This window comes from Mus musculus, chromosome 16 (genome assembly GCF_000001635.26).
Source record: "Mus musculus strain C57BL/6J chromosome 16, GRCm38.p6 C57BL/6J".
Taxonomy (NCBI): domain Eukaryota; kingdom Metazoa; phylum Chordata; class Mammalia; order Rodentia; family Muridae; genus Mus; species Mus musculus.
In genome coordinates, this window is record NC_000082.6 from 13,909,649 (window position 1) to 13,922,546 (window position 12,898).

The window sequence follows — 12,898 nt, forward strand, 5'->3', positions numbered from 1 at the left end:
CTAAGGAGCTTAATGAGTTTGCTAATTCATTCAAGTAGAAACCTGGTGAATATGTGTGGGAATGGATTTTAAGGGTGTGGGATAAGGGTGGAAGGAACATAAAACTAGAGCAGGCTGAGTTTATTGACATGGGTCCTCTGAGTAGAGATTCTAGGTTTAATACGGAAGCTCGCATAGTTAAAAAAAGGTGTCAAAAGTTTGTTTGAATGGTTGGCTGAGGTGTTTATCAAAAGATGGCCTACTGGAAATGACTTGGAGATGCCTGATATTCCGTGGCTTGGTGTTGATGAAGGGATTTTAAGACTTAGGGAAATTGCAATGCTAGAGTGGATATATTGTGTAAAGCATAATTGTCCACAATGGGAAGGTCCAGAAGATATGCCTTTCACCAGCTCTATAAGACGCAAATTGGTGAGAGGGGCACCAGCACATTTGAAGGGTTTTGTTCTTTCCCTTTTCCTTGTGCCAGATCTTAGCATTGGAGATGCTTCTGCTCAATTAGATGAATTAAATTCACTGGGTTTAGTTGGATTCCGAGGTAACAAGGGCCAGGTGGCAGCATTGAATCGCTGGAGACAAGGTGATTCTAGTTATTATAATGGACAGCGTAGACAAAAGAATGTTTATAATAACATACCCAGTAATGGTCAGCACAGGAGAGGTGAAATTTATAATGGCATGACTCGGTTGGACCTTTGGTACTGGCTAACCAATCATGGTGTTTCCAGGAATGAAATACATAGGAAGCCTACTGCATATTTGTTTGATCTGTATAAGCAGAAAAATTCTCAAACAAATGGAAGAAAGGCTACATTAGATCGTGGTAAACAGCCCAATGAAAGAAAGGCTATATTAGATCGTGGTAAACAGCAATCTCGGCCAGTGAATCAATTTCCAGACTTGAGACAGTTTGCAGATCCAGAACCCCTTGAATGAAGGGGTGGCCAGGTTCCGCTGAGGAAGGATCTTGATAAGACACCCAAAGGTTTTGCTGTTACCCTTTCTCCAGTTCTTCCCCAGAGGGACCTACGGCCTTTTACAAGGGTAACTGTACACTGGGGAAAAGGAAATAATCAGACTTTTCGGGGTCTGCTGGATACTGGTTCTGAGTTGACACTGATCCCAGGGGATCCCAAGAAACATTGTGGCCCTCCAGTTAAAGTAGGGGCTTATGGAGGGCAGGTGATTAATGGAGTTTTGACTGATGTCCGACTCACAGTAGGTCCAGTAGGTCCCCGGACACATCCTGTGGTGATTTCCCCAGTTCCAGAATGTATAATTGGGATAGATATACTCAGAAATTGGCAGAATTCTCATATTGGTTCCCTGAACTGTAGAGTGAGGGCTATTATGGTTGGAAAGGCCAAATGGAAGCCTTTAGAGTTGCCTCTGCCAAAGAAAATAGTGAATCAAAAACAGTATCGTATTCCTGGAGGCATTGCAGAAATTACTGCCACTATCAAGGACTTGAAAGATGCAGGGGTGGTGGTTCCCACTACATCTCCGTTTAACTCTCCTATCTGGCCAGTGCAGAAAACAGATGGATCATGGAGAATGACAGTTGATTATCGAAAACTAAATCAGGTAGTAACTCCAATTGCAGCTGCTGTACCAGATGTAGTTTCGTTACTTGAGCAAATTAACACATCTCTGGGCACCTGGTATGTGGCTATTGATCTGGCAAATGCCTTCTTCTCAGTACCTGTCCATAAGGACCACCAGAAGCAATTTGCTTTCAGTTGGCAAGGCCAACAGTATACCTTCACAGTTTTGCCTCAAGGATATATTAACTCTCCTGCCCTGTGTCATAATTTAGTTAGAAGGGATCTTGATCGTTTGGATCTTCCACAAAATATCACATTGGTGCACTATATTGATGACATTATGCTGATTGGACCAAGTGAGCAGGAAGTAGCAACCACTTTGGACTCATTGGTAACACATATGCGTATCAGAGGATGGGAAATAAATCCAACCAAAATTCAAGGACCATCTACCTCAGTGAAATTCTTAGGAGTCCAGTGGTGTGGGGCATGCAGAGATATTCCTTCTAAGGTGAAAGATAAGTTATTGCACCTGGCCCCTCCTACAACCAAGAAAGAAGCACAACGTTTAGTGGGTCTATTTGGATTCTGGAGACAACACATCCCTCACTTGGGTGTGTTACTTAGGCCTATTTACCAAGTGACTCGGAAAGCTGCTAGCTTTGTGTGGGGCCTGGAACAGGAGAAGGCCTTTCAACAGGTCCAGGCTGCTGTGCAGGCTGCTCTACCACTTGGACCATATGACCCAGCAGACCCGATGGTACTTGAGGTGTCTGTGGCTGATAGAGATGCTGTTTGGAGCCTCTGGCAGGCCCCTGTAGGTGAATCACAGAAAAGACCTTTGGGATTTTGGAGCAAAGCTCTACCATCATCTGCAGACAACTATTCTCCCTTTGAAAAACAGCTCTTGGCCTGCTATTGGGCCTTAGTGGAAACTGAACGTTTGACAATAGGACACCAAGTTACTATGCGACCTGAACTACCCATCATGAGCTGGGTACTATCAGACCCTGCAAGTCATAAAGTGGGACGCGCACAGCAGCAGTCTATTATCAAATGGAAGTGGTATATACGTGATCGGGCCAGAGCAGGTCCTGAAGGCACAAGCAAGTTACATGAAGAAGTTGCTCAAATGCCTATGGTTTCTACTCCTGTTACAATGCCATCTGCTGCCAAGCATGCGCCTATAGCCTCATGGGGTGTTCCCTATGATCAACTGACCGAAGAGGAGAAGACTAGAGCCTGGTTTACTGATGGCTCTGCACGTTATGCAGGCACCACCCAGAAGTGGACAGCTGCAGCATTACAACCCCTTTCTGGGACAACCTTGAAAGACACAGGTGAAGGGAAATCTTCACAGTGGGCAGAACTTCGTGCAGTACACATGGTATTACAGTTTGTTTGCAAGAAGAAATGGCCAGATGTACGATTATTCACTGACTCATGGGCTGTAGCCAATGGATTGGCTGGATGGTCAGGGACTTGGAAAGATCACAATTGGAAAATTGGTGAGAAAGACATCTGGGGAAGAAGTATGTGGATAGATCTCTCCAAATGGGCAAAGGATGTGAAGATATTTGTGTCCCATGTAAATGCTCACCAAAAGGTGACTTCAGCCGAGGAGGAGTTCAATAATCAAGTAGATAAGATGACCCGTTCTGTGGACAGTCAGTCTCTCTCCCCAGCCATCCCTGTCATTGCTCAATGGGCACATGAACAAAGTGGCCATGGTGGTCGAGATGGAGGTTATGCTTGGGCTCAGCAACACGGGCTTCCACTCACCAAGGCTGACCTGGCTACAGCTGCTGCTGATTGCCAGATCTGCCAACAGCAGAAACCAACACTGAGCCCCAGATATGGCACCATTCCTCGAGGTGACCAGCCAGCAACCTGGTGGCAGGTTGACTACATTGGACCACTTCCTTCATGGAAAGGACAGCGTTTTGTTCTTACTGGAGTAGATACTTATTCTGGTTATGGATTTGCCTTTCCTGCACGTAATGCCTCTGCTAAAACCACCATTCACGGACTGACAGAATGCCTTATCTATCGTCATGGTATTCCACACAGTATTGCTTCTGACCAAGGAACTCACTTCACAGCCAGAGAAGTACGACAGTGGGCCCACGATCATGGAATTCACTGGTCTTACCACATTCCCCATCATCCTGAAGCAGCTGGTCTGATAAAAAGATGGAATGGCCTTTTGAAGACACAGTTACAGCACCAATTAGGTGGTAACAGCTTGGAAGGCTGGGGTAGAGTTCTTCGGAAGGCAGTATATGCTTTGAATCAGCGCTCGATATATGGTAGTTTCACCCATAGCCAGGATTCATGGGTCCAGGAATCAAGGGGTGGAAAATGGAATAGTTCCACTTACTATTACTCCTAGTGACCCTCTAGGAAAATTTTTGCTTCCTGTCCCCATAACTCTAGGTTCTGCTGGCCTAGAAGTTTTGGCTCCAGAGAGGGGAGTGCTCCTACCAGGAGCTACAACAAACATTCCATTGAACTGGAAGCTCAGACTTCCCCCCTGGTCATTTTGGGCTTCTAATGCCCTTAAACCAACAGGCTAAAAAAGGAATAACAGTGTTAGGAGGGGTGATAGATCCAGATTACCATGGGGAAATTGGATTATCTCTTCACAATGGTGGTAAGCAAGATTATGTCTGGAGTGTAAGAGATCCCTTAGGGCGTCTCTTAGTACTACCATGTCCTGTGATTAAAGTCAATGGGAAACTACAACAGCCTAATCCAAGCAGGATGACAAAGGACGCAGACCCATCAGGAATGAAGGTATGGGTCAATCCTCCAGGAAAAGAGCCAAGACCTGCTGAGGTGCTGGCTGAAGGTGAAGGAAATACAGAATGGGTAGTAGAGGAAGGTAGTTATAAATACCAATTAAGGCCACATAACCAATTGCAGAAACGAGGATTATGAACTAATATGAATGCCCCATTGTAAATTTACAAATGTGTTTGCGATTGTACGAGGGATAGTTATATCATATCAGGCGTATTCACAACCTTGTTATTGTTTCATGTGAACATGAGATATTATTTGTGTCAAGTTGACAAGGGGTGGATTGTAGTGATTATTCCTGGTTGTCAACTTGACAATATTTGGAATGAACTACAATCCGGAATTGGAAGGCTCACCAGTGACCCTTATCTGGAGGCTTGGAGATCCTTATCTGGATCTTGGTTTGAAGATCTTGAGCCATAGTGGCTATGGATTCCAGAAGATTGAATCTCCGAGTTTAAGGAACACACCTTTAATCTGGGCTACGCCTTTCATCTGGGATTAAAGGTGTGGTGGGACACACCTTTAATCTGGGCTACACCTTCTGCTGGAGACAATATAAGGACATTGGAAGAAGGGAGTCTAGCTCTTGCTCTTGCTCCTTCGCCTGCTTGCTGCGTGAGACTGAGTAACTGCTAGATCCTTGGACTTCCATTCACAGCTGTGACTGAACAATTGTTGGGAATTGGGCTGCCGACTGTAAGTCATCAATAAATTCCTTTACTATCTAGAGACTATCCATAAGTTCTGTGACTCTAGAGAACCCTGACTAATACAAGGACTGATGTTCAATTCTCATCACTCACATGGCAGCTCACAACTATCCATAGATCCAGTTACATGGGATCCAACGCCCTCTTCTGGCCTCTTGGGCACCAGGTAAGCTTGTTCTGCACAAATATACATACAGGCAAAACACTCATACAATAAAAATCTAAAAAAATAAAAATTAAATAAAAAATAGTGCCTCACAGACTTGTCTACAGATAGTCTGATGAAGGTAATTTCTCAGTTAAGTTCCCTGTTCTCAGATGACTAGGTTGTGTCAAGTTGACAAACAAAAACAAGAAAATCAACAGTACATCTACAGTAGTAAAACCAGTGTGGTACTGACATAAAAGCAGACATGTAAATCAGTGGAACAGAATTAAAAACCCAGACTTAAGTGCAGATAGTTACAGTCATCTGATTCTTGGCAAAGATGCCAAAAATATGCACTGGAGGATAGACAGCATCTTTTACCAATTATGTTGGAAGAACTGAATGTCCATAAGCAGAAGAATGAAATTAGACTTACTTGTATAACCCTTCACAAATCCAATTCCAAACGAACCAAATATATCAGTTTATATCCTGAAATATTGAAACTGCTAAAAGAAAATAGAGCCATTACTCTATAACATACAGGTACACGAAAGGGCTTTCTGAGTAGGACTTCATCTGCTCAGAAATTAGGTCAATAATTGATTGTCATAAAACAAAAAAGCTATTGTACAGACTTTTTGTATGTGATATTTGTTCTGAATTGATGATTCCAGTAGACTCCCCAAAACATTGTGGCCCTCCAGTTTAAGTAGGGGCTTGGAGGTCAAGGGATTAATAGAGTTTTGGCTAAAGTCCAACTTATTGTGGGTCCAGTGGATCCTGAAATTCATCCTGTAGTCATTTCCCCAGTTCCAGAATGTATAAGTGGGATAGCTATACTTAGAAGTTGGCAGAATTCCCACATAGGTTCCCTGACCTGTGAAGTGAAGGCTATCATGGTTGAAAAGGCCAATGGAAGCAATTGGAGTTGCCTCTGCAAAGGCAAATAGTAAGTCAAAAATAGTGTTGCATCCCTTGAGGAAGTGCAGAGATTAGTGCCACCATCCGGGACTTGAAAAACACAGGGGTGGTGGTTCCTACATTTCTCTTTGTTCTCCTATCAGACCAATGTAGAAAATAGATGGATAGAGGAGAATGACAGGTAACAATTGAAAACTTTAACAAGCAGTGACTGAAGCTGATTTATCAGATATGATATCCTTATTTGAGCAGATTAGCACATCTCTCCTGCTACGTGATATGGAGCTATTGATCTAGCAAATGCTTTTTCTGGGTATCTTTTCACAAGGATGGCAAGAAGCAGTTTACCTGCAGCTGGCAAATCTAGCAATATACCTTTACAGTTTTACCTCAAGAGTCTATTAACCCTCAGCCCTATGTCATAACTCAGTTCAAAGGGATCTTGATTATCTGTCTCTCCCAAAACAGATCATACTGGCCCACTACTTGGATGACATCATGCTGATTTGACCAAGTAAAGGCATTTGTGCCTCAGATGGTAGGAAATAAATCCAAATAAAATTCAAGGGACTTATTTGGATTATGGAAACATAATATTCCTTACTTCAGTGTGTTACTTTGACCCATATACCAAGTGATTCAGAAAAATGCTAGCGTTTTGTGGTGTCTAGAACAGGAGAAAGCTCTCCAAAAGGTTCAGGCTACTCAACCACTTGGACCATATTATTCTTCAGCAGATTGGGACTGCTGAGACGTCCATTCTCGTAGACCGAAACAGTTAACAGATCCTTGGCTTTTCTGTAGGACAGCCATTGCTGGACTACTCAGACTACAGTAAGCCAGTCTATTAAATTGTGTGCATGTGTTCAGTCTATCAATTCTTAGAGAACACTTAATACATAAAGGAAGCAATCTGTCAAATGAGGAAGCCCACAGAATGAGAAAGACTCTGCCAGCTCTACATCCAATAGAGAATTAATACCCAGAATATACAAAGAACTAAAAAACCAAAGATAAGGAAGAAGAAGAAGAAGAAGAAGAAGAAGAAGAAGAAGAAGAAGAAGAAGAAGAAGAAGAAGAAGAAAAGGCTCAATTAAAAAATGGACTATAGCTGGGCATGGTGGCACATGCCTTTGATCCCAGCACTTGTCTGTGAATTGAAGGCCAGCCTGATCTACAGAAAGAGTTCCAGGGCAGTCAGGACTACACAAAGAGAAACCCTGTCTCAAATGCCAAAAAACAAACAACAACAAAAGGGGTTATGTATCTGAACAGAGAATTTTTAAAAGAAGAAATAAAAATGGCTAAAAAATATCTTTAAAAGTGTTCAATATCCTTAGCAACCAGGGAAATGCAAGTTAAAACTACTTTGAAATTTCAGCTTCTCCAGCCAAAATGGCAAAGATCAAGAAAACAACTGACAACAAATGCTTGTGAAAGTGAGGAAAAGGGAAGTCTCATCCACTATTGATGGAACTATCAACTGCTACAGCCACCCTGGAAATCAGTCTACAGAGTTCTCAAACAACTAAAATTAGATCTACCATAGACGCTAGCTATACCACCCCTCAGCATATATCTAAAAAACTTATTTATCAAACTACAGAGATACCTGCTTGGCCATATTCATTGCTACTCTGTTCAAAACAACTAAGAGATGAAATCAGTCTAAGTATCAGCTAATGATTGGATAATGAAATTATGATACACTTACACAATGGAATTCTATTCAGCTGTAAAGAAGAATTGCTGGCTTTCTGCCGGCAGGTCTAGGCTGAGAGGAGAGAACCTTGTCCAGCCAAATCCTTCCCGAGCTGAAGAAGGATGATGATTGTCTCAGCCCAAAACAAACACACCCAGGGCTGGGAGTCTGTCAAAGTAGGGACTCGTTTTATTCTATCACTCTTTTGTTCATATAGGCTTGAGGAAGGAAGTGGGCATTTTTGGTGAGGTGAGATGACATAGGGGGTGGGGAAGAGTGACAAAGGGTATGGGGTGAGATGATGTATGGGATGGTATGAGATGATGAGGAGTGTGGGGTGACCCCACGGGGCCTATAAGAAATTGACATATCAGCGGTAGCTAGGCAGAGGTAGGCTAAAGCAGGTCGTGTACGGAAGTGAACAAGACAGGTCTCTAAACTCCAGCAAAGGCTCAGGCTTCCTCAACAGGCCTCAGTATCTGGCCAAATAAGGCCCAACATCTCCCCCTTTTTTTTCTTTTTATGAGCAGATCACATGGCTCCTGTCTTAAGTTGTCCTCCGCCTGGGAATCTTATCTGTCTCTGGATACCATGTAGCACTCTGGCTCATGGAGAGTGATCCATGTCTTAGGTCTGAGGTCTTACCTGTCATTGGTCAAGTGGAGAGCCTGAGAGGGTCACTCATATTCTGAGGGCTAATTATATGTTGGCTTCCTTGGCTCTTGGGACTTGAGCCTTTGATACTGAACCTTGACCTGATGAAGCCTAATTACCTCTAGACGCTGTTGGAAGGATTGTGTGATCTTGCCCCACCATGAGAGGGAGGAGAAAGAGGAAGGGATCAAGGAGGGGAAGTAGGTAAGGCAGAAAGCCATGGAGGCCAGTCCACAGTGGGTTGTCTTGAAACTCCTCCTCTAAGTCTTCTTGGATCATTGACTCTCCAATCAATCTTTTGGAGGATCTTCATTGACACTGACAGGGATATCTCCGTTCTTTTTTCTTGATAAATCTGTGGAGGAAGCAGAAGGAGGGCTCTCAGGGTTTGGAATTTCCTTGGAGTGATTATCATCCCCCTGTTGGAGCAAGCATTTTATGTCTCTGGCTGGTATCTAGATTGGGCTTTTTTCATTTTGGGAGAACACGCAACCAAACCCTCTTCCGCCGTCAAGAGCAGGTCTGGTCCTCTCCAAGCTCCGATCAGTGGGTGTCTCCACCTTACCCAAATGGAACTTTAGGAAACTGATGAAGACCAATGTTTTTGAAATAGGGACAGATGTGGATCTTCTGTAGAAAAATTTAAAGTATTTATGGTAAATAGTGCCTTTTTCAGTTGATCATGTGGGAGTAGAGACTCCCCCTTTTGTTTTTGTAATTGAGTCTTAAGGACTTGGTTATAGCGGTCTACAATGGCTTATCCCCTGGGATTATATGGAATCCCTGTTGAGTGAGTAATTTTCCACATCCCTAAAAACCCTAAAAAGGCCTGACTTATAAAGCAGGATCCATTATCAGTTTTTATCTGATCAGGCAATACAAGAATAGCAAAGCATTGGAGTATATGACTTATGGCATGTTTGGCTTTTCTCCAGTATGTGCAGAAGCCCAGGAGGCACAGGAATCAACAGATACAAAAACATACTTAAGCTTTCCAGAACAATAATGAGTGATATCTATATGCCATAAATGGTTGGATTGAAGTCCACAGGGATTGCTCCCCAAAGCCTGGAGGAAAGGTTGGACTTGCATGTGTGGACAATCTTTTTAAGATCTTTGTCTGGAATATGAGGGAACCTATGATGGAGGCCTCTCCAGTTAGTACAGGTCAAGAGGTGAAAGCAGGTGGCCTCTGACATTGAAGTCCGGATGCCGCCTGGTCAGCCAGTCTGTTTCCCTTTGACAAAAAGCCTGGGAGGTTTTGGTGACCCCTGAGGTGTTGAAGATAAGTGGGAATCCAAGTGTAATCTCTTGTTTCATGGAGCCTGAAGATGTACTTCACAGTGGTCTTGCTAGGGTAGGAGTTGCCCTGAGCAATCAAGGGCATGGATACTCTCAAGCCAGTTCCTTCAAGGACAAGGTCCTCTGCAAGAGAGGCAAGTGTTTTCTGTCTGTCCACTCGGAAGGAGAAGAAAGGTTCTTTTCAGATTTATTTATTTATTACATGTAAGTACACTGTAGCTGTCTTCAGACACACCAGAAGAGGGAGTCAGATCTTGTTACGGATGGTTGTGAGCCACCATGTGGTTACTGGGATTTGAACTAAGGACCTTTGGAAGAGCAGTCGGGTGCTCTTACCTGCTGAGCCATCTCTCCAGCCCCCAAGAAAAGGTTCTTAATGTAACTCAGGACCTAGTTGCCCAGGAACTTTGCAGGGATGATGAAGTATCTAGGAAAGTAACTGTCTATGATCACGGCGATATCTTGCCTGTCTGAAGACCACTTGAGAGACAGAGATGCCTCCGAGCCATTTCTACATTCCACATGCCACACATCCTCATCAATCTGAAAGGTCAAGGAGACGTCATAGACACTATAGCCAACGTCATTTGTGTACACAGAAGAATATCCAAAGCAGAAGCAGGGTGTGTAATCCTTAGGATTAGATGACTCCAGATTTTAAAATCTAGGTTTGAATCTCTCACAGCTGAAGCCTTCAATGTTTTCTTTGCAAACACATTTCCCTGTTTCAACATTATATTAATCTCTGCTGCCAGAAGGATCGCAGGGGCATGGCCTGTATTCTGCCTCAGTGAGGGAATGGAACCCAAGCTGGCAATGGTCACACTTGTCACCCATCACTCTGGGCTTACAGCTGCACCTGCTGTTAACTGTCACACTGTGCTGAGAGAACCAATAGGGCTGTAGTTGCACGGAGAGCAGGCTTTAGTGTTCCCAAGGCAAAAGGAGTTCTCACAACATCTCTTGCACTTGACACCATCTGTGTTATCCCGGCAGTTGGTACAGTGGCCACCGGGTCCAGTGGAACGGTATAGTTCAGGGTCAAAGTGGCATTCTTGGGATGGGCCATTGCAGCCACAAGGAAAGTACTCACTGGCACTCTCAGCAGTTGCCCTCCTCCACAGCTGGTCATTGAAGAAAGACAGGCACTTTTCACAGTCAGTTCCATATGTGTTGTTTGTAGTTGTATACGAGTTTGTCTTTTTACACTCACTGTCAAGTCTGTTATATATTACACCTGCCAAGTCAACTCCGTATGTGTTGTTTGTAGTTGTATACGAGTTTGTTAAACTCTTTCTTTATACACTCACTGGCATGTCCGTTATATTTACACCTGCCACCCACAGCAAAGTCTGAGATTGTATAATAATAATGTTTGGAGAACTTTGGGGTCATTAAACACTTCATCTTCAAAGGTGTCACTTTGATGTCAGTGGCAATTACCCATTCCTGTAGTACGGGTCTGTTGTCAGAGTTGTAGGCACTTGGCCTTCCTTCCAGAGTTGAAAAGGCCATGTTGCCACCGGTGAGTCGGGAAATGTCATTGAATTTATCAGCACACAAAGCCTGTTGCTCGTCGCCTCCTGTCCTGATGAAGCCACGGTTAGCCTTTGAGCATGTGTTCTTACAGGACCCACTGAAGGAATCCAGGGCCTGTCTTCCCCAGTGTGCTTATGAATGGCGAAATTCTCTGGGCAGCTGGTGTGGAACTTGAGGCCCACGTAAGTGACATCACAAGCCTTTCCCAGATGTAGCATGAGGTTGATGGAGTTGTGGTACTGTACCCTGGCCAGCATAGTCTGGCTTTGCCACTAGGTGGCATTGGCCTGTTTGTTGTAGTCGGTTAGGAAGGTTGTAGGTGGTGTTGGCCAACGTTGCACAGTGACAGGACTTGTTGACTCCGGTCACACCAGTCTGCAAGCAGTATTCCTCAGTAGTCCCACAGGTGTTGGTAGCCACCATGGCACAGCGATTACAGCTTAGAGGTAGTTTCCTGGAGGCATCAAACAGCTCTGTGCTCTGGATTTTTCAGGAGTCTCAGGGTAGAGGCAATGACTTTGTGGGAAAGGCCCTAACCTCCATTGGGGACTTTGTGCTGGCACAGATTACTCCACAGCTCTTGAGTGAAGAGGTTGTCCCACAGCAGCACTGGGGTGGAGGGATCAAACAGGCCCCGAAAGCGATGGTCCTTCTGAATGGCCAGGGAAAGCTGGTATTGGCAAAGTTGGCTCTTTTTGTTTCCCGAATTTGATGCCTTAGGTTTGGATGTTCGAGGTGATGTGATGATCCTGGTGGGAACCTGGATCTCAGGGGACTGCTGCCCCACAGAGGTGTACAGCATGAGGAAGACATCTGAAAGAGCCAGCAGTGCAGGAGGTCCATGGGAGCCTGACCAGGTTGTGCCCAGTCTGCCACCCTGAGCACTGAGTACCTGGGCAGAGAGAACGGTCCCTATGGTATGCACTGAGGTGAGGCAGCCGCCCTGCTCTGCCTCGCCCTGCCCACGGTGATGTATGGGGTGGTGTGAGATGACGGGACCTATAAGAAATTGACACATCAGCGGTAGCTAGGAAGAGGCAGGCTTAAGGAGGTCATATTCAAAGACAGGTCTCTAAACTCCAGCAAAGGCTCAAGCTTCCTCACAAGGCCTCAGTATCTGGCCGAATAAGGCCCAACAAAGAATGAAATTTATAGGTAAGTTGTCTTGGTTAGGGTTTCCATTCCTGTGAAGAGACACCATGACCAAGGAATTGGGGCTGTCTTACAGGTTTCAGAGGTTTAGTCTAGGTAGGCATGGTGCTGGAGGAGCCTCCAGTACCTCCAGTTCTACATTTTGTTATGAGAGCAAACAGGAGAAGACTGTTTCATGGGAAGCTAGAAGGAGGGTCTCAATGCCTACCACCATAGTGACACTTCCTCCAACAAGGCCATACAAACTACAACCAAGTAGTAGTGCCAGTCATATTTAAACCACAATATAAGTGAATGAAAGTAATCCAAATTCAGAAAGACATGTTCTCTCTTATATGTGGATCCTGCCACATCCACTCCAGTGAAAACCACGTGACAGGCCCAAAGCTTGGATGCAGTTCTGAGGCAAAAAGTTTCA

General features: G+C 44.4%; 1 protein-coding gene and 1 pseudogene across 2 annotated transcripts in view; one reads left to right on the forward strand and one right to left on the reverse strand.

The window, feature by feature from the left end:
• Mpv17l (Mpv17 transgene, kidney disease mutant-like) overlaps window positions 1–12,898 on the forward strand; it is a 46,459-nt gene that overhangs the window by 6,488 nt on the left and 27,073 nt on the right. The gene's annotated exons all lie outside the window — the stretch shown is intronic.
• Window positions 9,776–11,757, reverse strand: Gm15950 (predicted gene 15950; annotated as a pseudogene).